The sequence below is a fragment of the Haemaphysalis longicornis genome, unplaced genomic scaffold, assembly GCF_048455015.1.
Source record: "Haemaphysalis longicornis isolate Haplotype H1 unplaced genomic scaffold, Haemaphysalis longicornis Haplotype H1 scaffold_4, whole genome shotgun sequence".
Classification (NCBI taxonomy): Eukaryota; Metazoa; Arthropoda; class Arachnida; order Ixodida; family Ixodidae; genus Haemaphysalis; species Haemaphysalis longicornis.
Window position 1 is genome coordinate 27,345,497 of NW_027526361.1, and position 23,201 is coordinate 27,368,697.

Sequence of the window (23,201 nt, forward strand, 5' to 3'; positions counted from 1 at the left end):
GGGTTGACGTTGTTTTCTTCAGTACAAAACGGCAGGCTACCGCAAATAGCACATACTTTCAAAAGGGGGATTACAAAATTTTGGCATTGCCCCATGTGTGGTGCACCCACGAAGGAGATTGTCCTACCTACGCGGCAGTATGTGCATGGCGGCCATGATAGCGTGCAGACGGGCCGCGTGCTGCCCCCTTCTTAGTCGTCGCCGTCGTCGTCGTTGTTATTGTTGTTGTTGTCCCTTTAAGTGTGGAACATACCCAATCAGGGGATCGGCCAATGAACAGAGGACAGTGAAAATAAAAATAATTCTTATTTAATTATGAGCCGCTTAGAAAAGATAATTTAGACCGGTTGGAAAGCGTATTGGAACTATAAACGACAGAAAAACAACAACTGAAAATTGAAGGCGAGAGTAACGAATCTCAATTATAAAGTGAATTTATTAGAATTTTTCATGTCATTTGCAACGTCGTCGTCTTTTCCTTCTCGTGGCAATATGGGTGAAAAAAGGCCGGGGAAACCTCCTCAGGTGTAGAGATGTATACAGGGCGTGTGAGGCTGATTGGTATAAATGATTTACATAAGTTTTGTTAGTCAGCTAGGGCTTGCTTAGGTATAGTTATTCGTGCTTCCTACTTTGTCCCCGTCGTGTTTGGTCAGCTTTTTTTCTTAGCTCACAAAAAATGCGGTAACAAGCTTCTCTTCGCCGCATAATTCTCGCGGGACAAAATCCGCCACGAAAAGTCCCCTGAAGGCGAAATCAAAGCAGCGGAAGAACATACCGCTTGAAGTCAGACAAACAACCTAGGTAGAGTCCGACTCTCTGGAACACTCATTGCTCTCAGCCTGCGGTCGAGAGGGGGGAGCAACAAAAAAGCGTCCCCGCGGCTGCCTCGGGGCGCGAGCCCGTGCGGCGCCATGTTTTTTCCGTCGTCCGCCATTGTGGTGGCCTAGGTGCGGCAGCAGCGGGACGCACTGCAGCCGCGTGCCATTGTTGGCGTCGAAATTGGAGAGAGTTTATTCGGGCACAATGGGACGCGCGCTTATAGAGGCGGAGTCCCCGTGGGCCGCGCTTGTGTGCAACTTGTTGCGCCGAGCCACTAGCTCCGGTTACACGCGCCATTATGAAGCGTCGCGCCTGTCGACAACAAACACGCGGGGAGAGCACAAATGAAGCGCGGCTGTTGACGCCCCGACTCTGCGCCTCGTGCGACGCTACTTGCGTGCATCGCCTGCCGAGCGCCTCGAGGAGGACCGACGGCAGCGTCGACTGTTCCTTGCTGAGAAAATACTGAGTAGCGCAAAGAAACGCACACAAGAAAGAGGACACTGTACAGGCGCTGCACTTGCAACTGTTTATTAGCGGAAATAGCATCGTACATTTATAGCTAAATCCACACATGCGCAAGATACGTGCCAACAATCGTTATCGAGAGAATTTATCTAAAAACCGCACCTCAGCATTGAACAGTATCACCGAAGTATCACTAATGCGCTACGCACTAATCACTAATGCGCTACTCAATATGTTCTCGGTCCAAAACCAACACGCCCAGCGACAAGTTCTCCTGTTCCTTGCTGCTTTCAGAGTTATTGGCAAATGAACTTACCTGGCAGTTTCAGGTGTAAGAATGGTCCAGGGCTCAAAGGAGTGCAAGTTTGCGGGGCCTCGTTAATTCCATAATGACAGAAATGTTCCAAACGCTGGGATTCACAGCGGTGAGATAAATTCTCTGACCTGATTCCGCGAAGCTACAGTCCAACGAGCGGTTTCGTAGAAAAAGTTTCATGAGCGATTAAACAGAGGTTGTCAATGTCAGGAACTCACGGGTCCACGGTGCGACCGATTATGATGTCTCCTGTGTACAAAATGACACGCCAGGCTATATTCTTAGCTGTAGTACTTCAAGAGGGGTACCAGCCGCAGGTACAAGGAAGGTTGAATGCTACACCTGTAAACTGGCACCGCTGACGCCGTTCCAATAGTAAAACTAGCAGAAAAAAAGACGGCACTTTTTGTGACGGCTAACAGCACGAAAACTGGGCGGGAACACGAAAAGGGGGAGACCCAAACAAGCGCTTTTCGTGTTTTCGTCCAGTTTTTGTGCTGTTAGCCGTCATGGAACAGTACCAACTAGCGCCGCTTACTACACTCCTGCGGTACTTTTTGATTCGCCGACACATTGAAAGCATTTCAGCTCATTAATTTTCCGCAACGGGTGCACCACGAAACCAATGCCTCCCATAGCGTACCGGAGACTCAAAGCAAGGCTTGACTCAAGCGTGCACGTACTGCCCGGTGTATGTCGGTTCGAATCCTCCGTGTCGGCAGGGCCCGTTGCGCTGCATGCAAGTAGCGAGTCGGTGCGCGTGCTTGCTACCTGCGAGCGGCTCGGCTTGCCGCTGTTGTTACCGCGCCTGCGTGCAGCTAATGCGGTCTCGCGGCGTTGACTCTTGCTTCCCGGCACGTTGTTGGTGCCTCGATTGGCGAGGCCACTTTTTTGTGGCCGCCGCCTTTTTTTTTCCCACGTGCCTTCACTGCTACGCGCGGCTTTGTCGCTGGCGCGCGCTGAGGCGCAGGTTACAACTCTTTCAGCCCGACCCGCTGAAAGGACCCATGCGGCCGCCTTTGTTCGACGACGAAAAGCGAGCTCAGTCGTCAAGTTTGGCCGCCGGAGCTTGCTCGTTGCTCGCACGTCAGCGATGTCCGAGGGGCTCTTGGCTGGCTTTCACGCAAGCTTGCCTAATTGGTTCCGCGGTACTCGGATGCGGCTGTCTTCGAAAGTCAGCCCTTGTCAACAGCAACAAGGGGCGAAAGACGAACACGTTGAACATTTTTCTTTCCAAGTGAATGTCTTTTTTTTAGCTATTCCCGCTGATGGAATGCAGAAAGACCAACGGCGTGGACAACTAAAGCTCGTGCAGTTTTCTGTTCGCATCACTCCCGATGTCATCAGGGCGAAAGAACAGATGAGCACGATTAAGATACCCCGTAGCCGTCCTGTATGTGCACGTAAATGAAGTGGAGGAGGTGGGAATAAATTTATCGCGCAAACGGTGTGGTGGTTGAGGTCGTTCCTACCGTGGGTGGAGTACCTCAGCCCACATCAGCTTGGAACCTGGCCGCGGTCAGGGCTGGTAAAGGCGGGACCAAATTTGAGAAATTAGAGCACTATATTTGCGGCACCTGGTTAAAATTAAGCGCAAAAAAAAAAGAATTAATGGCGTAGCGATATGTTCAGACATCCAGTTGGATTAGATTAACCCTGAGTGCTCATTAACCACACCTAGCAGCATAACGTACTAATTATTGCACAAGCACACAAACACACGCGCACGCACACATTCACATACGTACATAAACAGAATACCACGCAGCCCTGACTGGGTACTGTTGACTAATCGAAAGCGTGATGTTAGCTTCGTTACTAATTATCTGACCAAAATTACTCTGACGACTGCTTAATCCAGTTCGTCCGTTTAACTGCAGGAAGCTTCTATGACAGATTTTATGCTGTCTAAGTGTTCATGGTGTTTCATCCGAATAAATCGCTTGAAGGAAACCTGCAACCCTTTTTCTCAACTTTTTTTTGAAATCTTAAATGCTTGTAGAACGTAGTCACCCAACACACTCAGTACTTAGATTAGGGGGTCGCAAAGCACCTCAGCCAAAAATTACTGCTCTATGCCCATCAGATAATTTGGAAACTCGCTAAAAAGATTTTTCTCTCTTTCCCTGTCTTGACGTTCTTCCACGGCCCTAATTACGTCACTGAGGCCATGTAGCGGCTGTTGGCCGGTTTTCCTTCAGTTGCAGCAATGAACGCTTTTCGATAGCAACTTTAAAAAATAAGGCCACAGAAACAAAGCAGAAACGTAAGGCGTATGTGGTGCGACGAGCAAATCACGCAGTGCCGCTCCGTGCTGGCCATAACTGTAGCTTTCTCAGGGGTTCCAGACGCGAAGGAAAGAGTGAAAGCGTTCATCAGAAGTGTTGCAGGGTTCCTTTAATGATGGTGTATTGAACGGCGTGTAGCACTGGTCCTTTGTTACAAAACTGAAAGATAAACAGTGGCATGAGTGATATTATATCGCCACATTTCCACTTCTGCAATCAGTATTATTGCGTGTTTCATGCTTCCTCCTGGTTTTTATCCATTCGTGTGGTCGCGATGGGACTGTCCACAGCTGCAGAATAGGCCGGTACGTGTGGTCTCGGACCGCAGGGCGGCCTGTGGCGTGGTCAGCAGCAGCTCGCAGGCCGAAGCCGCCGTCGTCACGCACACGTGGCTCGTCTACTTCTCCTTCCCACGTGTTTGGGGAAACGAGCTCAGCCGCTCCGTGGGACCCCCGGCCCGGCGGCCACACCCGCCGCTGACTGCGCGCGGGGTCCGGTTTTCCTCGGCCCTTTTCTTCGCCTTTCGGCCCCCGTCGCGCTTCAACGCCGGCCGGTTTTTCCCATTGTCGGCGGATTCACCGCGTCTGCGCAAGCAGGCGATTCTCCATTTTTTTCCTCCCTTTCTGGCGCGCTTTTTTTGCCGTCTCTACTTTTGGTGGAAAGCAGGGCAGAAGCGCGGCGGCGGCATCAACGGAACGCGGCCACGTAACGCGCGCTTCTTCCCTCGCGGGTCATCACGTCGGGCGTGCTCTCGCGGAGCCAGTTTTCGGCCAGGGTTCGTCGGCCCCGAGCTTCTGCCGTCGGCGTAGAAAGTGTGAATTGTGTGAAACGAGGGAGAGGAGGAGAAGGGAACGGGGTGTGCGTGCGCGCAGTGGTCGGCGGCGATTCTCGAATAACGCGTTCGGGGCCTCCCGAGGGTTCGTTCTTTCTCGTTTCTTCTTCCCTAATCTGCGGCTGATTCTTGTTCCGAAATAAAGAGCAATCGGAAGACAGAGGAGCGACCGGCCGAGAGCCGGGAACCGGAATGGACGCTTCCCACGGTTCACCTCCACGCTGCGATCGTTTCCAGTCCTTTCTGCGTAAACGGGCGCCGTGCCTGCTCGATCTTGCGAGGTACTGGCGTGCTGGCTGTTGAAACTCTCGTTGAAGCAGCCTGAATTCGGCCTCGGGTGATGTCCCAACGTGCAGCCCGTTGAGTTAACTATGCGAGCCACTAGTGACTCGAAATGATTTTCATTCGTAATAGATTGCCAAGTCAGTAGTTTTTCTTGATGAAAACTGACGCATGACATATTATGAGCACAACATATACTCAGTAAAGAACTGGAAACAACAGCAAATGGTAACAACAGAATTGTAACAACCGCCCCCTTGGCTGTGGCACACCTGGAACCACGAACGAAATTTTTACAGCGCGAGCTGTATACCTGACGGGGAGTTGCTGAGCTCCGTGCGCGTCGTTGTCGACATCCATTGTAAAGAAACTTCAAGGGCGCAACTGGTGTTATGACGGCGAAAAACATACGGCATGGTGAAATGATTCCCTTAACACAACAACTGCGTTTATACAGAAGTTGGTTCAAGGATAGGTCTGTAATACTATTCATCTATTTGTAAGTTTCGACCAGCAGCGCCACGCTTTTTACAGGGGTGCACTGTCTATAATTTCAGCTGCGAATTCCCGCATATGAATGTCAGCGAGAACAGGTGCAGATTGACATGGATGAATAAAAAAAGACAAGGAAACGATGAAAAGATAGGATGCGGCAATGCAGTGTGCGCAAACGTTTGAATGAGGATGTATAAATGTACAGTGATGTGTGCACTTACCTACGTTATCGCCATGGAGGGGACTCAAGGGGGAGGAACTTTCCGCTTCCCTACACACCTTCAAATAAAATTTAGTTCAGCCCAGCGGGCAATGGAACGAAGAATGATAGGGAATTAGGGATAGGAAACGAGAGTCTAGGATCACAAAACAAAGTAGGGTGGAAGACATGCTGAAATTAAAGAAAGGAGTGCCATAATATACCCAGTGGTATAAAACGTGGGCTTGGCATTGAATGCAAAGATCCATGCACAATGGAGATACTAACGAGAGATTGGACTGGAGGCAGATGAAGTCACAACGTCGATGATTGAATGAGGGGAGAGAGAGAGAGAGAGAGAGAGAGACAGAGAGAGAGAGAGAGAGAGAGAGAGAGAGAGAGAGAGAGAGAGAGAGAGAGAGAGAGAGAGAGAGAGAGAGAGAGAGAGAGAGAGAGAGAGAGAGAGAGAGAATAATTGTTCATAGAAGAAAATTCGGGAGCAGAGAATGGGCATCGCAAGACAGCAACGGTTGGAAGGCTGTAGGAGGGTCATCATCGTGAAGTGGACGTAAATGGGCTGCTGCTGATGATGATGGTTGTGATGATGATGTCTACAGTTCTGGAAAAGTGAAGTCTGTTCCGATACAAGGAAAAAAAACACAGGGACAAGCAGGGGATAACAGGTTCGGAGGTATGACTCAGTGCCTGTTGCACGAGAACAGACGAAGGGCTAAGCACGTTTTACACAGAGCACGATACATAGAAAGTGCAGTAAAAAGCCTCAATAAAAATTATAGCTCCTTTACAGAAATTCGGAATACGGAAAGGTTATAAAAACAGAATGTCTACAGAGTGCAAGAACGATGTGTTGTATGGCCGTTGATGTTGGCCACAGCTTTAACATGAACAAATTTGAGGACGGAGGATCTTGATGGAACCCGGAAGGTGAAAGGATTTGAGAGCGTGGCTGTGGGCGCAGTGGCCGTCAACGGTGTAGCGTCCAAAACATTCGGGAGAGAATCGCTTCCGAATGCTCCCCAGTCAATGAGACGAGGTATGAGACCTTTCCCTATTCGAAGTGAAGTTGAGCTTCGGATTGCTTTTCGGCAATCCGAAGTGGACGTAGTGTAGTCTGTGTTGGAGACATACGTAAGTGATCATAATGTCGTGGCAACCACGCTGAGGGTTTTCTCCTGGTTGAGCGGGTGATTGTAAAGTCTGCCCGCGATTCTAGAGACTGGCCCTGACATCGAGGGGGTTTTGTTGCAGGGAGACCTCTGATCCGTATGACCAGCTTTAGTAGCCATTGTAACAAAAACGAATTCTCGTGTGGAGTATTTTGTTTTACTTATTTCTTTTTGGAATTCTCTTTTCGGACTTTTCTTTTGAGCTTCTAATATCTTGTTCACCAGATAACCAAATAAGCCAACCGAGCGTCGTTGTTTGTTTACCTTCAGTGTTTTTCCAATTGCTTCCCTTCCTCCCTCCCTCTTTCTCTCCTGTGGCCCTCCATCACTACGTGAGCGCCTAACAAGCGGCTGTTGACTGACGGCTTTCGCTGAACTCGTGATATGCTTGGCAACACTTTTCAGTCATTTCTTTTCTCCGTCGACGTAATAAAGACGAAGACATTCTTGGACACTAACTACTGTAACCCTCTGCGGTGGCTGAGTCGCTATGAGACGGCGTGCTGATGAGCACGCCGTTCGTTTCTGGCCTCGGCGGCCGTTATTATGATTTAAGCAAGAAGCGAAAAACACCCGCGCTCCAATAATTTGACGCACGTGAAAGATACCCAGGGGGCCTAAATTGATTTGTAGCCCTCTGCTACGGCGGGACTCACATCCCAGTTGCACCTTCGGGGCTTAAAACCCTAAAATGTTCAAATTATTTTTATCTTGAAATAACGTATATGGCATAGGACTGTACCGCAAACTAATTGCCAGAATGTTTTAATATAACGCGAGTAAAATTTAGCGGATAGTGATTCATAGTGTCTATTCTGGAAGGCATTCGCCATAAAGCGATTTCTGCGTTGTCAGAAGTTTGCACAGGAAAAGGCAGATGAACATTTATATAGGGTTCTCTCATGCATCTTGTTCATTTTTTAAGTTCCTGACGGGCGTTTTCCAAGACGCGCAGCTATGACGTCAAGAAGCAGCCTCACGATCTTAAGCTCTCTTTCTGAGTACGCAGAAGCTTTGGACCACAAGATCAACTGCGAAACCGGGAGCATCCTTACAAAGGAAAAAAAAACCGATACGGTGTCTTAGTGTATGGTTGTTTTACACATAAAACACAGGGCACAATTTAAACAAGCTGATGATAATTTGCTTCACGATTACTCTTCGTGCTTACGAAGCGTGTTGGAGTGTATTTAAAATAGCTGTACCCGTCCCTTCATTGCTACCGTAGCACCCGGGCTGACTTCGAAGCGTCATTTTATTTACCAACATTTTTGGCCGCTATTTCCACCTGCCTTTGTCAAGAATACTTCCGATCAGGCGGCTCACGATTAACCCTCAAATTCGTACGCATTAACAGTCAGTTCATTGCGCACGCTTATAAAAGACACACTTCTCAGGTCACTTCGAGTGCACTTGGCCTCAAGCTCGTGGGCTCACTGTCTTGTATGAGTATTTCAATGCGTAAGCGTTTATATCTGCAATGAAGGAGGAAACCCGTCTGTCCGTGTTCTGTAACGTTTAATGTCACTATTTGGCTCCACTAAATTATGCTGATAATATTAAGGCCATAAGGCCTTGATGCTCTCCTTATAAGGCGACCTATGACCCACAAAATATCTTTCAAGCAATGCACTTAGTAGTGAAGTCGATTTTAGTGGGCTTGGTGTATACAATTTCCTGGGTTTTAAGGGGAAATTTAATAATAGTTCTTGGGGCCTTCATACCTTTATATCAAACTGCTCATATTCTTACTGAAAATGACTTCCGAGCGACAAATCTGTGCGTAATAGCGAAGCTGACATTAAAGGCGCTTGGTATTATCAGAGCGGCGTATGCATGTGTACGCATTATCCGACAGACTCCGACTTTGAAGTTCGTGGAATTTCTAGGGCGAAGCCCCTTGGGACGCCAAAAGCCCCTAACTTCACCCCTTGGAGGCTTTTGGCGTCTCCTGTCGTCGTGATCGTCGTCTCATGTAGTCACGGTACTGAAACACCGGGAAACTCGTTTACGCCTCGCGCTAGCACGTAACGCGTACTGAAAAATACACCGGAACCCTCGTTTATGCCTTGCTCTGGAGAGCTTCGTGCTTCAAAGACAAGAGACTTTTACAGCAACGCTGTATACCTCTACCCCCAGCGGTTTCATATCCGTTGGCAAAAATGCCAAGGCGACAAGAATATACTTGTCACTGTACGCTTCGCTCCTCCCCAGGTTTCACGTTAGTGGACATGGTCTGGGATTTTTTTTTTATTCGTGAAACTACATTTACGAAAACTCGTTAAGCGAAGGTGAAGATTTGAAAAAAAGATACGCCGATGAGGCCATTGGCCAAGGGTTTCGAACTCCACAGTGACGCGCGCGCGCCGGTACTAGAATCGACAGCGTGGTCCGAGGACACGGCGAGAGCACGGGTCGTCCCGCGTCGGGAAGCCAGGGTTGAGCAAGGCTGCGACCAGGACACCGAGCGGGGAGGAGCCCCAAACAGGTTCACGTCCCATCAGAGAATAGCGGCCGGCCGCTTGGCAATTGGGAGGGGAGGCCGCCCTCGCCCTCTTTTTTTCGGTCACCTCGTGCTCCGCGCGCTCCCGTTTCGGTGAATGCCAGAATGGAAATCGTCCGGCCAGAGCACCTATGAGTCTGAGAAACCGAAGAGTTACGAGACGCGCTGGAAAGGTTTACGGGCCGCTGAGCTGCGTGGGGATACTGAGCTTTTAGCAGGGCCAGTAGTGATGGGTTCTTGTGCGTTGTTTGAAGGTAAAGCACGTGATTGACTTCGGCGTGTTGTTGCAAAATTGTGTCGGGAAATCAAGGAACAAGCTACTTGTAATTGGCGTCGCCTTAGCCCAGGTTTTATTCGTGAGAGCGGCTAGACGGGGCCTAGCGTGCGCAAGCCGACTGCGCACGCACTCTGTATAGATTCGCGCTGAGACTTGCTGCAGAGGTGCACCGTACGGTAATCTCTGCTTTCGGAGCCGGCCTCGTAAGTGCCCGCTCTATAGACAGAACGCGCATGGGAATCATTAGGCTCAGCACATTCGTCGATTGGAACGACGCTGCCCGAGGTGGATGAGCTGTGGATTTGCCCTTCCAGCACCGCTTGCCCCCCGCCAGTGTGTTGACCGCGGTAAGCTCGTCTTGCTGCGTCTTTTCTCTTTTCAGGAAAATTGAATGTATAGGGCATGTTGATGTAATGCATGTAGGTGTAAGACATGTTGGTGTAACACAGCTCCCTTCATGCGTCGTTCGTACGCAACGTGAATAGACACGTGGCGGCCCTAAATATCTTTAGTACGGCCCCTTATCTTAGCTTCTCGTCTCATACGCTAAAATTTTCCGCTATCATGCTCATGATGTGTCAAGTAATACTTCATCATTTTTATATGCTAAACGAAACTGTCGGAGTTACCCTAATGAACTACATAATATATGTAAGGACCATGCCATATTTGGCGCAATAAATAATAGACTAAAGTAAGTTAGATAATTTGCGAATACAGATGTGTAGCGCCTGCCGATTGTTCCTTTTGTTTACAGCAAAGCCTTCATGCTGGAGTTGCAGTGATATTTGGCAGGAAACAGTGCGCTTGTACGTCCTTATTTCTTTTTCGAGTCCCAAGGCATATTTGTTTAAACTGCCAGTGGAGAAGACTGCCAGCATCTACGTAAATGCATTGGTGACTAATACATGCTAATACATGATACAGGGTGATACATGAGCCCCAATCTAAAACTTCGCAGTGACAACATGCGGTATATATTAATTTTTTCGGGGTTTGATGCTAAATTGTATGTATGTATGTATGTATGTATGTATGTATGTATGTATGTATGTATGTATGTATGTATGTATGTATGTATGTATGTATGTATGTATGTATGTATGTATGTATGTATGTATGTATGTATGTATGTATGTATGTACGTATGTATGTATGTATGTATGTATGTATGTATTGATAATTAGGTAGAGAGGAAGGTCCACCAGCGGGCTTAATTAAATTGTCTCGCCTATAGGGCGGACACCGGAACGCCTGCTGGTGTGGGGGGGAGGCGAGATGGGAAGGAAAGAGTACATAGTAATAGGTGGATAGGAGAGAAGGTTAACATAGAATTTGTTTTCTGAGTTCCAAACTCCCGGTACAGGTATGACGAATACCATTTTAAAATAGCCGCCGTGCCTTAAAGGGTCTGATCGCGAGAATTCGTGGTGGCCACTTGATCAAAAATAGCCCAAAAATATTGGTAAGGGAGGCGATCATGTCGAAAATATTGGTGTCTTTCCACGGTAGAATGAGTAAGCGTTTAATAAATCATGCAACGCTTAATCGAAGTAATAGAAGCGGGCTTAATGCGAAGGTGCTCTTGCATGTGACGGCATGACCAACTCCTCCAGGTCAATGGGCAGTGCACCAAAGCCATCTTTCAGTATTCTTGTGTCATTCTTTGAATAATCCATCACATTCGTTAATCCAGAAGGATGTATATGTATTTTGAAAATGCCTTCGCGTCCGCTTCATGCTTGCACAGCATGATATAGCACTTTTACAACAAGACACATACCAAATGGATGGGAATGCAACCAAAGTTTCATTTCATTTCAGTTCACTTAATTTTCAATTCCAACATGATAGTTCAAAAAAACTGCTTGGACCCATAGCCAAAGGCTATGCTGATTTTGATTCTTATACGGCCCTGTCTCATATAAAAGCTCTTTTAAAAGAACAGATAGAGTGTTAAAAGCTGCCGGGAAATGAGGAACGAAAAACCTTTGATTAAAAGAAATACCTGTATATCTAAGCAGCAAAAAGAGATAGAATGCGATTCTCTTAGCATGCTACCATTTTGCAGAGTGTACTAAAAAAATTCCACTGTCCTTTTCGTCGTTTTAGGTACAGGAAAAATCCTTCAGCGCTCCCAGAAACTGTCTGATTGAGAAATAACGATTGTATTTGTACCTTTTATTCGGATTACACGTTAAGAAACACAGTTATGGAAGACTATATGCAACTATTTATTCCCGAACCCAATATTTCCTCTCATAGAACAATTATATGGCGGGTACTAAAGTATCCATCATTGAGGAAGCAAAAGTTGTGTGGAAAGCTCCTCAAATTTTGTTTCGTTGATTCTACGTTCGCGGTATTTCGTTCTGCGCTTTGTTAAGTGTAGGCTGTATGAGATTGTGCAAGCTAATAATGCATCTCTCTGTTCACAAGCGATGATCGGTAACCTTTCTTATAGCTACGACAGGCGAGATACTGAATTCTATGTGGGCCTCGTGAAATGCAAAGCTGCAGTATGAAGTGGGAGGCCTGTTGCATACAATATCCGGTCTACGAAAGGGATATTACAAATCTGAGGATTGTTGTATTGACAGGTTCGCTCGATTCTACCTGTGCACTGCAATCACCGAGTGAGCGTAAAAGGAAGGTTTTCTTCATTTACAGTCGCGGAAGGAAAAAAAAGCAGCCAATATTCGTGTTTCAGATGTTTTTCTTTGCTAAAAGTTCTCTCGGAACCTGTATTTCACGAGGTTATTCGCGAAATACGCCGAAATTTTGTCCTTAAAGAAAGGTCGTCCGCAGTGGTCCAAGAGAACATTGCTAAGTAAATAAATAAATAAGTAAATAAATAAATAAATAAATAGTGACGTGTGGCTTTACAAAAAAGCTTAGTCATGATTATTCTGGTGCGTCGTCAAGTTGAGCAACGACATACGTATTTTTTGGGAGGATGAGCTGTGTGTATCACCAAACATGTTCCGGTTCTTCAGGCACGTAGCGTTTATGTGCAAAACATTTTTTTTAAAGTTGTAGGTTGTATAAATTTACATTCAACTTCCACGCAAAAGCTGCAAGCTGCGTTAAATTGTATTAGAAAACAGTTGTGAGCTACATACTTAAGCAGTGGGCGTTAAAATTAATGTCAATGCAGGGAAAGAAAGAACTTGCTGAAAATTGTGCCAATTCGGGGCGGCTTGAAAACGTGAAGACGGATTCTAGCCCCTGCCATTTCTCTTGCCTCTCTGTTTTCCTCTTTGTACTAAAGTGTGGCAGCTATAAGACATTTTTGGAAGCATGGCATTAGCACAACAATATACTCAGCACTAGTTGTTTCCCGCACCCCCCCCCCGTACACACACACACACACACGCACAGATATATATATATATATATATATATATATATATATATATATATATATATATATATATATATATATATATATATATAGAGAGAGAGAGAGAGAGAGAGAGAGAGAGAGAGATGCTGTTCTCGAAGATAGTGTAACTGGCGAGCCGAATACTATGCACAGCTTCCAGGTAAACAACTAAACAATTACACCTACTTCAAATTCCAGCTTTGAACGGGCGATTCTGTGGGAAATGTTTTCCAACGATACTTAAAGCCACCGTTATTTAAAGCTCAACCATTTATGAAAATATTTAATCTCATCTATAGTTTAGATACCCTGAAACTATAAATTATGATACACACTTGAAAGTGAGCTAGAGTGAGTTCATTTCGTTTTTTGAATGCAGATAATGAAACTGGGACGTTGGTAAAGCGTCAATATTGTCGGATAAAAAGCCTCTAGTGTGTGCTATGTTCGATTACATAACATAGTTTTTATACCAAGAATCAGCACATTGCCATTTAGACTGGCCTTGCCACACTAAACCTGTTTTACGTGATTTGTTTCCGGTCCCTATAAAGTTTACATGACATATTTTTTATACCAAGAATCAGCACATTGTCATTTAGACTGGCCTTGCCACACTAAACTTGTTTTACCTGATTTGTTTCCGGTCCCTAAAAGTGCACAGGGCCTTTCGTCTTGAGGTTGCATATTAAAAGAAATTGGCAGATAAACAGAAGGGGTATTACTTCCGTCAGAAAGTTATTTTACGAAAACAAGGTATACTATGCCGAAGCATTTGGATCTTATGAATCGCGAGAATCTTTTACGCAGGTAAAATATACAAAAAAGCTGGCAACGACACAAAAACGTGGTTGCTGGGCGCCCACAATCCCTGCAGGCGTGTTGGACAACGCCTCATCTTCTTGTTTCGATTCAGTGCCGCTTAAACTTCCAATCACAGGGATTCTTCCATTTACCGTCTAGGACTCAGCGCGGACTCCCTAAGAAGCACTTCCGGCATTAGATTTTCGCGTGCTACGGCACGGAAAATCTTCGGATTATTCGCGTGACTATCCTCGGGGAGCCTGGGCTGTAATTCGAAGGGCCCCAATAGTAACAACGCTGAGGCTGGCAAGAGGGTGCATATATACGACTGGCGAGACTCGCATCTAAGCAAGTTACTGTAGGTATACAGCCTCCATCGAGATAAACAGAATTTCGTCATGTTTCGACGCACGTTAAAGATCCTCAGGTGGTGGAAATTAATCCGTAGCCCTCCACTACGGCGCGCATCATCACCTGTTAAGCGTCGGTGCGTTAAACTTCCATAATCAATCAATATCAAGAATTTCGTTAGTGTGGATTTACTGACTGGGATGGCCAGGATTAAGTAGCATAGCTAAGGTTTATGTATTCAAGGGACTATTACGAGGCTACAGCCCCAGCGTCCGGCTAAAACATTTTTTTTTCTTGAGTGCAAATTTTCGAGGAAAAAACAAGGTTTAATCATACTTTTGAAAATGTTGTCGTAGAGAGGGAGGGGGGGGGGGGGGATTATAGGGTGACATCAGTTGCACCGAAACACAAAGTACCCTATATAAGTATGCGGTTCTCACACGCAATTTCGGTATTCTGGAACTTATATATAATCGCTGAGTGACGTCATGCACGAATGTTTTGCTAGCAGTGTTTTAACACGCCCGTAACGTATTGGTGAACCTTGTCCGGTCTGCTTCCATGGCTGGCTTCTTGGCGCATGTTTCAAATACACCGGAATCTAAAGGGAGAATGTTTGCCCAAAAAACGGCTGTGACTCACGCTCTAATTCGCATAATCTTAAAACGTATAATGCCATGTTTTATCGCGAAGACGAATTTACAGCCATCTGCACACCAACAAAGTATTTTATGGCTTGTTTCGTTATTGTAGAAATATCTGCTGTCAGAAAACATTGAGGCAAAGGAACCGGCGACAGCTCCAACACAGGCGCTATAGAGACTAAATAATTTAGTAGGCTTCACCGAAGGAAGCAGAGCGCACACCAAAACTATCTTCAAGATACAATTTGTGGCTGCTGCGTTAAAAAAGGGGTGACCTCTCAAAATTTGTTCCTCAAGCAGCCTTTATGTATACGAAAAGCATGTGATGCAAGATGCAGTGCTTTGTACTCAGTGCAGTGCTCAGAGTGCTCAGAGTGCTCAGTGCTAAAAGTCATGTACCTGTAAATGTATACGGTATCTGTTATGGGAAAGATATGTTTAAAACTAGTAAAACATGTCAGTGAAACCATTGATGCGGGTGGTAGCGTCTCACTGCATCTTCGCGATCCAGCGACACGTCATCTGTGTGCGTGGGCGAGTTCCCAGCCCAAAAGTGATGTCAAAAAGAGTGATTTGTCCTGACGGGCGAAACACAAGTTCCTATGTCGATTCAACTGACGCTATAATGGACGTAAACAGCAAATGGGTATTTTATCCTCATATAAGAAAGAAAGCTCACGATTATGTTTGAATCTTCTCGTGCGGGCAGCGTTTTGTATGAAAGGGCATTTTTGTTTTAGCACACAAACATTTTCTTCAAAACACATATACACTCATCTGGTGGGATCGCGTAGATCTTTCACTACGGCCTGGCGGACATCACTCATTGGGGTGTTGATTGCTGCTCCTCATATTCCCTTTTATTGGGAGCCGCATGTATTGCTAAAGTCGAACTGTGTTTAGATCTCCCGCCCGCACTGTATATATTCCAACATCCATAATAAGTAGGCTCTCTTTTTGGGTTAGTGTCCGGCCGTGCCTTCGCAGTGGTTAACTGGGCAACCAAGGAGAAATAGTGTAACAGATAGCCCCGTGACTCGTCCAAGCTTATTAACAGAATTCATATACCTAAATGGATTAACCACGCTCCGTTTGATGACAAGGATTTAGTCTCCAGGGATGCGACGTTTAGAACATAAAGTGCTGCATCTTAAAGTAGCATGAGACAGCTGTGTAGTGCTGGTGAATATTTAAACGTAATTTCACGGATACCTCGATATTTTCAGGGTCCTTCCATATATGCAAATGATATTTGTTTAACCGCACTCATACAATTTTGTAAAAAAATAAAACGATTCACATAAATTTCACTTCCAGCGTGGTTAGACAAATATCACCAGGCTTTGCGTAATCGTCGCGCTGTCAAAGTCGCTTGGTACAGAGCTGAAAGTTGGAGTGGGCACTGCTGGCGCGACGTACAGGCTGTACAAGTCAGGATTTTCAGAATATGGCCACTAGGAGCATGGAAAAAAAATAAAGCGTGTTCTTAATACAGTTAAACCTGGATGTAACGAACCTCTCTGTAACGAATTCCTGGACTTAACGAAATTTTTCATTTCCCCATTTCCACCTCCATTGAAGCCCATGTGTTTGCGACGTCTATCTAACGAAGAAGTTGCGACGGTTAACCTTGATGTAACGAATTCTCTACGCTGATGAGCCATTGTTTTTTGCACTTTTTCTAAAAAATCGGCTTCCGAAATGCAACAATTTAGGAAATTTTGCCCGCACCGCAATCTCCCGTGCGCTTCTACCTGCGAATGCGGTGTCGGTTAGGTGATTGGCCTGCGTGTCGGCGTGTATAGTCGCGCTTCTCCACTGATATCTGTGGTGTCGGCTCTTCTGTGATGAGTTCTGCTCCCAGAAAAGGAAACGTTTTGTCTTTTCACACCGGGGCAGTCGTTTTCCAACGCCTCGCGCTAGAACGCTTATGCTTCAAAGACACGAGACTTTCACAGCAAAGCTGTATACTTATACCTTCCAACGGTTTCCTTGCCGTAAACAAAAAAGCCAAGGCACCAAGAATACACTTATACACTGCATACTTCGCCCCCCTCCACAGGTTTCATGTTAGTGGAGATGGCCCGGGATTTTTATTGTTTGCATTGAGCGAATTCAACAACATCTGCACAAGCTTCGAACCTGTTCCTGTTTCTAAAAAGTGCGAGCGAATTTGGACAAAAGTGGTTAATAATGGAATCTACGTTTTATTTTCTCAGGTGTTGAGATTGAGCTTCATGTGAGCTTCCATCTACCACCTGAACACCTTGGCGTTGCGCGTATACGTTTTGCGCACAATCGGTTAGCCAAAATGGCACAGGCGTCTTCTACCTGCCTGAGTGCGCCATCCCTGCGGGCTTCTTTCGTCCGAGCCTTCCGGAGTCCGACTGACGCCGTGGCTGTTTAGGGGCGCGTCCCGAGTGCGCATGCGTGGCTCCGCCCCCGGTGCGATGAACGAGGCAATCTTATTTCTCTCTTGGTTCTCCCCCGCCGTCCCCGGAAGGGCAAAAAGCTCGCGCGGACTGAAAAAGGAGCCATCGATCGCGCAAGCCGCGCCCTGCCGGCGACCATTGCCACGCCGTCGGCGCCCAGTCGATCCGTGGCTCTCCGGAGCAAGCTGAAAAGGGGAGCGCGCGACGCTGCTGTTGGCCGCATTGCCATGCCACACACACAACGATTCTGCCGGGGACTGTGTTCGAAGCGCTATTACTCGCACTGCACTGTTCAAACGTCTTAATATGCGGCCCAGCTAGCGGAGCGATTCTCAGCGCAGAAGTGTCGAGGAAACTTCGTTGACAGTACACGTTACTATGGGACTGGACTGGGCTTGCGCAACATTCATATACTCTTAGCGCTGTCGCGTTTGTGGCGATCACACCAACTGGATTGATTGATTGTAAGGTTTAACGCGCCGATGCAACGCAGGCGATGAGGCGCGCCGTTGTTGAGAGCTCCGGATTAATTTTGACCACCTAGGGATCTTTAACGTGCGCCGAAATCTCACACACACGGGCGACTTTGCTTTCCGCCTCCATCAGACCCGATAACACCTACTAAAGTAAATTTTAGTATTATGCAGAGCTCAGTTATTTTGGCACGTAGCGGAATGCTACGAATGGTACAGGTCGCTTACACTGACAAGAAATACACTGTGGTCTATCTGGAGCCAGACTTATTTTTTGTAGACGCGATATGGAAATTTTTCTTAGTTAACATAACTTTTCAGCGTCTTTCGCGCAACTCCTAAGTCGACAAGAAGGACTATCAAGGTAAGCGAGAAGCTGGAAGCCTGTGAATTCGACGCGAAGGTACTTTATTGACGGCAATGTCAAAAATACGATCGTGCCGAAAGAAGTGTTAATGGGTACCGCGACGACTCTGGCACATCCACAACGTTTGCGATTACTGTAAGCGAGATTAGAGCGCATGCAGCTACGTAGTACGAAAGATTCGTCACTTTAGCGCTAAGCTAAAGGGCTGGAAGATTAAATCTGCGCAGTGAATTTGCTGAAGCCACAGAAGGCACATACATAATATTTCGTGCTTACGGAATTCTCATATATACGTATGTTTGGTCTTGATGATGCTTCAGGGCCGTATCTTGCCTGTAAAAGTTAGCAAAGCATTCCTGCAAAACAAAAAGAACAGCTGAGTATTCTAATTATCTTATCAGCTTGAAGTCCAAATTGGGCCTCTTCTATTATCACTCCCGGTTCGTCCGCGTACTGCCCGAGACTCGATCCGGCGCTCTATTTTCCCATGTATTCCCATGGGGCTTCCGGGTCGAACGCAGTCTTCGGACTGCTCGCGGATCGTACAGGAAGGGTAAATCGAGGAGGCCCATTGTCTACCACGTTGGGACGCTCCCCAAGCAATTAGAATTGCATTCTCTAAAAAAAAAAAAAAAAAAATGTCGTTCACAAATATTGCCGTCCTCTTTGCGGAAATAAACATGATGAAAGAGAAATAACCTATTTTTTTTTTCAGGTGGATTACGAAATCAAACAACAATGAATTTTCTCACAAATTAATTTCGGTGTCCTTTTAAACTCATTTGCCGGAGAACACTATAGTTATGAACTAAATATCGGACAGCGGCAACGAAGGACACAGATGTGCTTTTCAGCACTTGTGTGTTCTTCATTGCCTAAGCCCTCGTGTGTTTGCTATAAATACAATATGAATACCACGTTGAAGATCCCCAGGGGGTCAAAATTAGCCCCGAGCGTACCACTGCGACGCGCCTCATCGCCTGAGCTGCGTCGGTGCGTTAAACCCTACAATCAATCAATCAAATCACTAACACGCCCTAATCGCTACTTTACTACGTTAGATATCGGCGCCAGCCAATGGCCATTTAAAACATCGGAAGCACCCTGCTAGGCTTAACTAAAGTTTTGTTTGTGATAGCACAATTTATGATATTCGATAAAAAAATGAAATTTAGCGTAGAAAGCACACGCTTAGCGGCCATTCTTGACTGCTCCCTCCCTCGCCAAGGGAGGTATGGATATTATATTTTTGGTATGTAGCAGGTGAAAAGAATTTGTGTGTGCGGGCGTGTGCGTGTACGTGTGCATGTACGAGTGCGTGCGTGCATGCGTGCGCACACACACACTCGGCAGTTTACGGTCATTGCACGTGGGGTTTGAATATGACAACGAAATAGAAAAAATTGAAGCCGTGCCACTCAATGTGAAAGCTGTCGGAAGTGCAGAGCAGTGATTCGCCATAATGGGCTGTGGCGTAGTTATCCGCTCACTCTTACCGCCCATCACGCTCTTCGCCGCCCTGTTATTCCTCTCCCGATGAATTCAACGGAAGTTTGTCTAATGCATTTCAAATTTCCCGCCTTCGCAGTGCTCGCTCGCCTCTTGCCTAAAACTTCGCCGACGGGAGTTCTGTTCTGTTTGTGCTTGCTTTTCCTCCCTCACGTGCCGGCGTTGCACGGACACTTTTTTTCGCTTACTGTCGTAAAACCCAACCCAACGAGCGTTCCTAACTATAATAAAACAGGTGCTGCCGGTTAATTACGTGTATTTTGCCTCAAAAGTACCTGCACTTTTCTTTGCGCTAAACAACCGGGAGATATGACAAGCGCCAGCGGTTCGCGAGATTCGAACGCTTGTGACTATATAAACCGCTTGGCTTTCGAAGACTCTGGGTTACGCCGCGACGACACAACGCCGTGCGGCTCTACTTGGGTCCAGCGAGCGAGCAACGACGACAAGGCGAGCCCCTTAAGTTCTCTGCACTTAAAACGAGAAAACAGTGGACGTGTGTAAAGGCTGCACATCAGCAAAAACTTTCTTACTGCGGGGAATCATCAGAAGGAAACTCGTGATGCCCTCGTAGCGCGGAAAGCCTTAGCAAAATTTGCAGGAGCTATAGTACTCGTCTTCGGCGGTGCATGCACCGTGATGCCGGCTGTTAAATGATAAAAATAGATATCGGTATTGCGGACGTGTGCTACGGATGTGTGCACATGTGCTTACGAGCCTGGGGCAGACGCTCCTCCAGAAATAACTTAGTAGGCCTATATGCCTAGATGTATACTTTGCACTTAGTGGTCAATTCCAAGAAAATATGTGCCTCATTTGTGTGAGGTAATAGACTTGGAGCAGTAACGCCATGTCTTTTACGTTTTTGTGTTTTTGTTTGTGTTGCTATATGCAGTTGTGGCGAAATAAATAGCCCATACTTAAATCTTTATTCTGCCTCCTGGACCTTGACATCAGACTGTAGTTTAAATGGTTATGATTCTCGCTTAGCATGTCGAGGGACCCGCGGGTTGAATCGACCAAATGTTTAAACTGTGAAAAGGAGTTTATTTGCCAGATCCGAGCTTGATGCTGCACGCAGCGTAATACCCTCGACTTGCGCACGGCGACCGATGCACGTTCTAGCCATAGCACCGAGTGCATATGATGTACTTTTACAGCTGTCTCTCTGGAAAAGCTATCGTAGACACCATTAGCAACGTAACTCTGGAACTTATTCACGCCCCTACCATGTGAATCAATGGCGTACGTGGGGAAACATTTAATATTTTAGGTGGTTGGAAAGATATGAATGGGTCACTGACTCTGTTACGTTATTAAAAAGCGAGTTCTGATAATTATTTTTCTGTTTCAAGTAGTGCAACAAGCCGGAGTTGCTACAATGCCTGCTCTCACTGTGACGGTCAGAAGCACTTGAGAGTGTTTCCGAAAAAAAAAAGAATATGAAGAAAACGTGAAAACGATTGGTCAGGCCAGTCCCACGGCACCATTTCGGACTGGTTTTTGTTTTTCTATGTTTTGTTACTCTGTTTTTTTAATGGTATCTCTCTTTCTCGTTTGTGCGGTTCCTTCTTGCCTTCCCCTCCCCCTGAAATAAAATTCTGCGTCCGCCACTGTACATCTTGATTAAGAAATTTTAGAACACTTAAAAATATCCCATTCGTACGGATCAGAATACCTATATCCTCACACTGGCGCACGCAGGTGCAGAGGGCAAGGAGCCCCCCATTTTTTTTTTTTTTGGTGGGGAAGGGGGAATGCCAAGGCGCCAAGAATACACTTATGCACTGCATGCTTCTCCCCTCGTCAGGTTTCACGTTAGTGGAGATAGCCCGGGATTTTTTGAAGCTACAGTTGACGTCATTAGTGTGAATTTAGGCCATTGATCGTTCTAAGCAAAACATTCTTTCACAAACCTGCGCAACAAATTTTCAGCAAATTTCTGTATACAGCTCGAAATTCTGGTCACCCTGCTTCAAGACGGCTCTCGTGATAGGTGTAGAGAGACCGGGAAGCCACTGTTCATTCACTGGATTATACACGGCACGTTGAGATCCTATTTGAGTGCATACCAGTAAGCTCATTTTCGATATTTTTTTTCAACGGCGCAACTTTCTGCATTCCTGGATCAGCTAGCTGCGTCTGCCTTCGGAAGCTCGGAACAGTGTCGGCATCGCCGCGAGAGCCCTCCACGCAGCGTGTATTCGAGTTGCTGCGCTGTCTAATGCTGTCTGCCTCACTGCGGGGGAGCGGCGAGCTCATTGTAATGGCCGCCGGAGCTATCTCGCGTGTAAGGCCCGGGGCTCGAAACCCAATCTTGCCAGCAATTTCCCCGGGGGCAGCGCATCCTAATTGACAGGAGACAAGCCGAACAAGCAGAGGCGCGACAGGCCGCTCCGGCCGCCCTGACAGCCTCTCTAAGCCTCCGCACGAAGAGCTCGCCAAGACACGCCGCCCTTCGCGACAAAGTGGACCGACAGCCGGATCGCATCCACTCGCGCAGAAACAACGTGCTGCATCCGCTAATGCAACCGCGTCCGCCTCTGTGTTTCCCCCGCAGTCCGCACTTCCCCAGAAAGCGCTCCTCTACTCCCGCCTTCTTTCTTGCTTCAAGTTTTAGCCTGATGTAATTTCATGCGACGTCAAGCCGCTTCGAACGTAAGCGTGGCTGACAGCAAGTTTCAGACTGAAGCGACGCACTGCTTGGTGCAAGAATTAAAAATGAAAACAGTGAGCTTGGCCGAAAGGGCTAACGGGACAACTAGTTGTCTCCTCCGCAGTTATCCTGATGAGAATGCATGGTCGGCCTTTTCCGATATGACATCTGAGCGCCAATACTCGATGGAGAGAATTAAAAAGAAACGTTTGATGAAACTCACATATATACGTGCACCCGAGTAAAACTCCGAAAATACCGTTTCTTTCCGTTTTTTAGCGCATTAGTAACGAGGCAGTGTTGGCTGATGTTAATGGCAGCAGGTTGCACGCACGTCTGACCCCGGTACGTAATCTTGTATTGAACCAAGGAGACATCCCCAAGAAATCTAGTGTGACGTACAGAATTAGAAAACAAGTGTACACATATTTTAGGGACGAAGCCCCATGGGCTCGGGCTGTTGGCGTCTCATGCCGTGGCCGTAGCCGCCGTCTCGTGTAGTCACCGGCACACTCATCTACGCCTCGCGCTGGAATGCTTCGTAACGCGTACAAAAAAAAAACAAAAAGAAAAAAAGACCTGGGACACTCGTTTACGCTAAGTGCTAGAAGACTTCGTAACGCGTACTGAAAAAACCCCGGGACACTCGTTACGCGTACTAAAAAACCCAGGGACACTCGTTTACGCCTCGCGCTAGAACAATTCGGGCTTTAAAACGACGATACTTTTACAGCAATACTGTATACCTGTACCCTACAATGGTTTCATCTCCATTGGCAAAAGTTCCAAGGCGTCAAAAATACACTTATACACTGCATGCTTCACCTCTCCCCAGTTTTCGCGTTAAAGGTGAACCGGGATTTTTTTTTTTTTTTTTGAGCCATGATTTTTCTGGCCATGTATTCCATTTT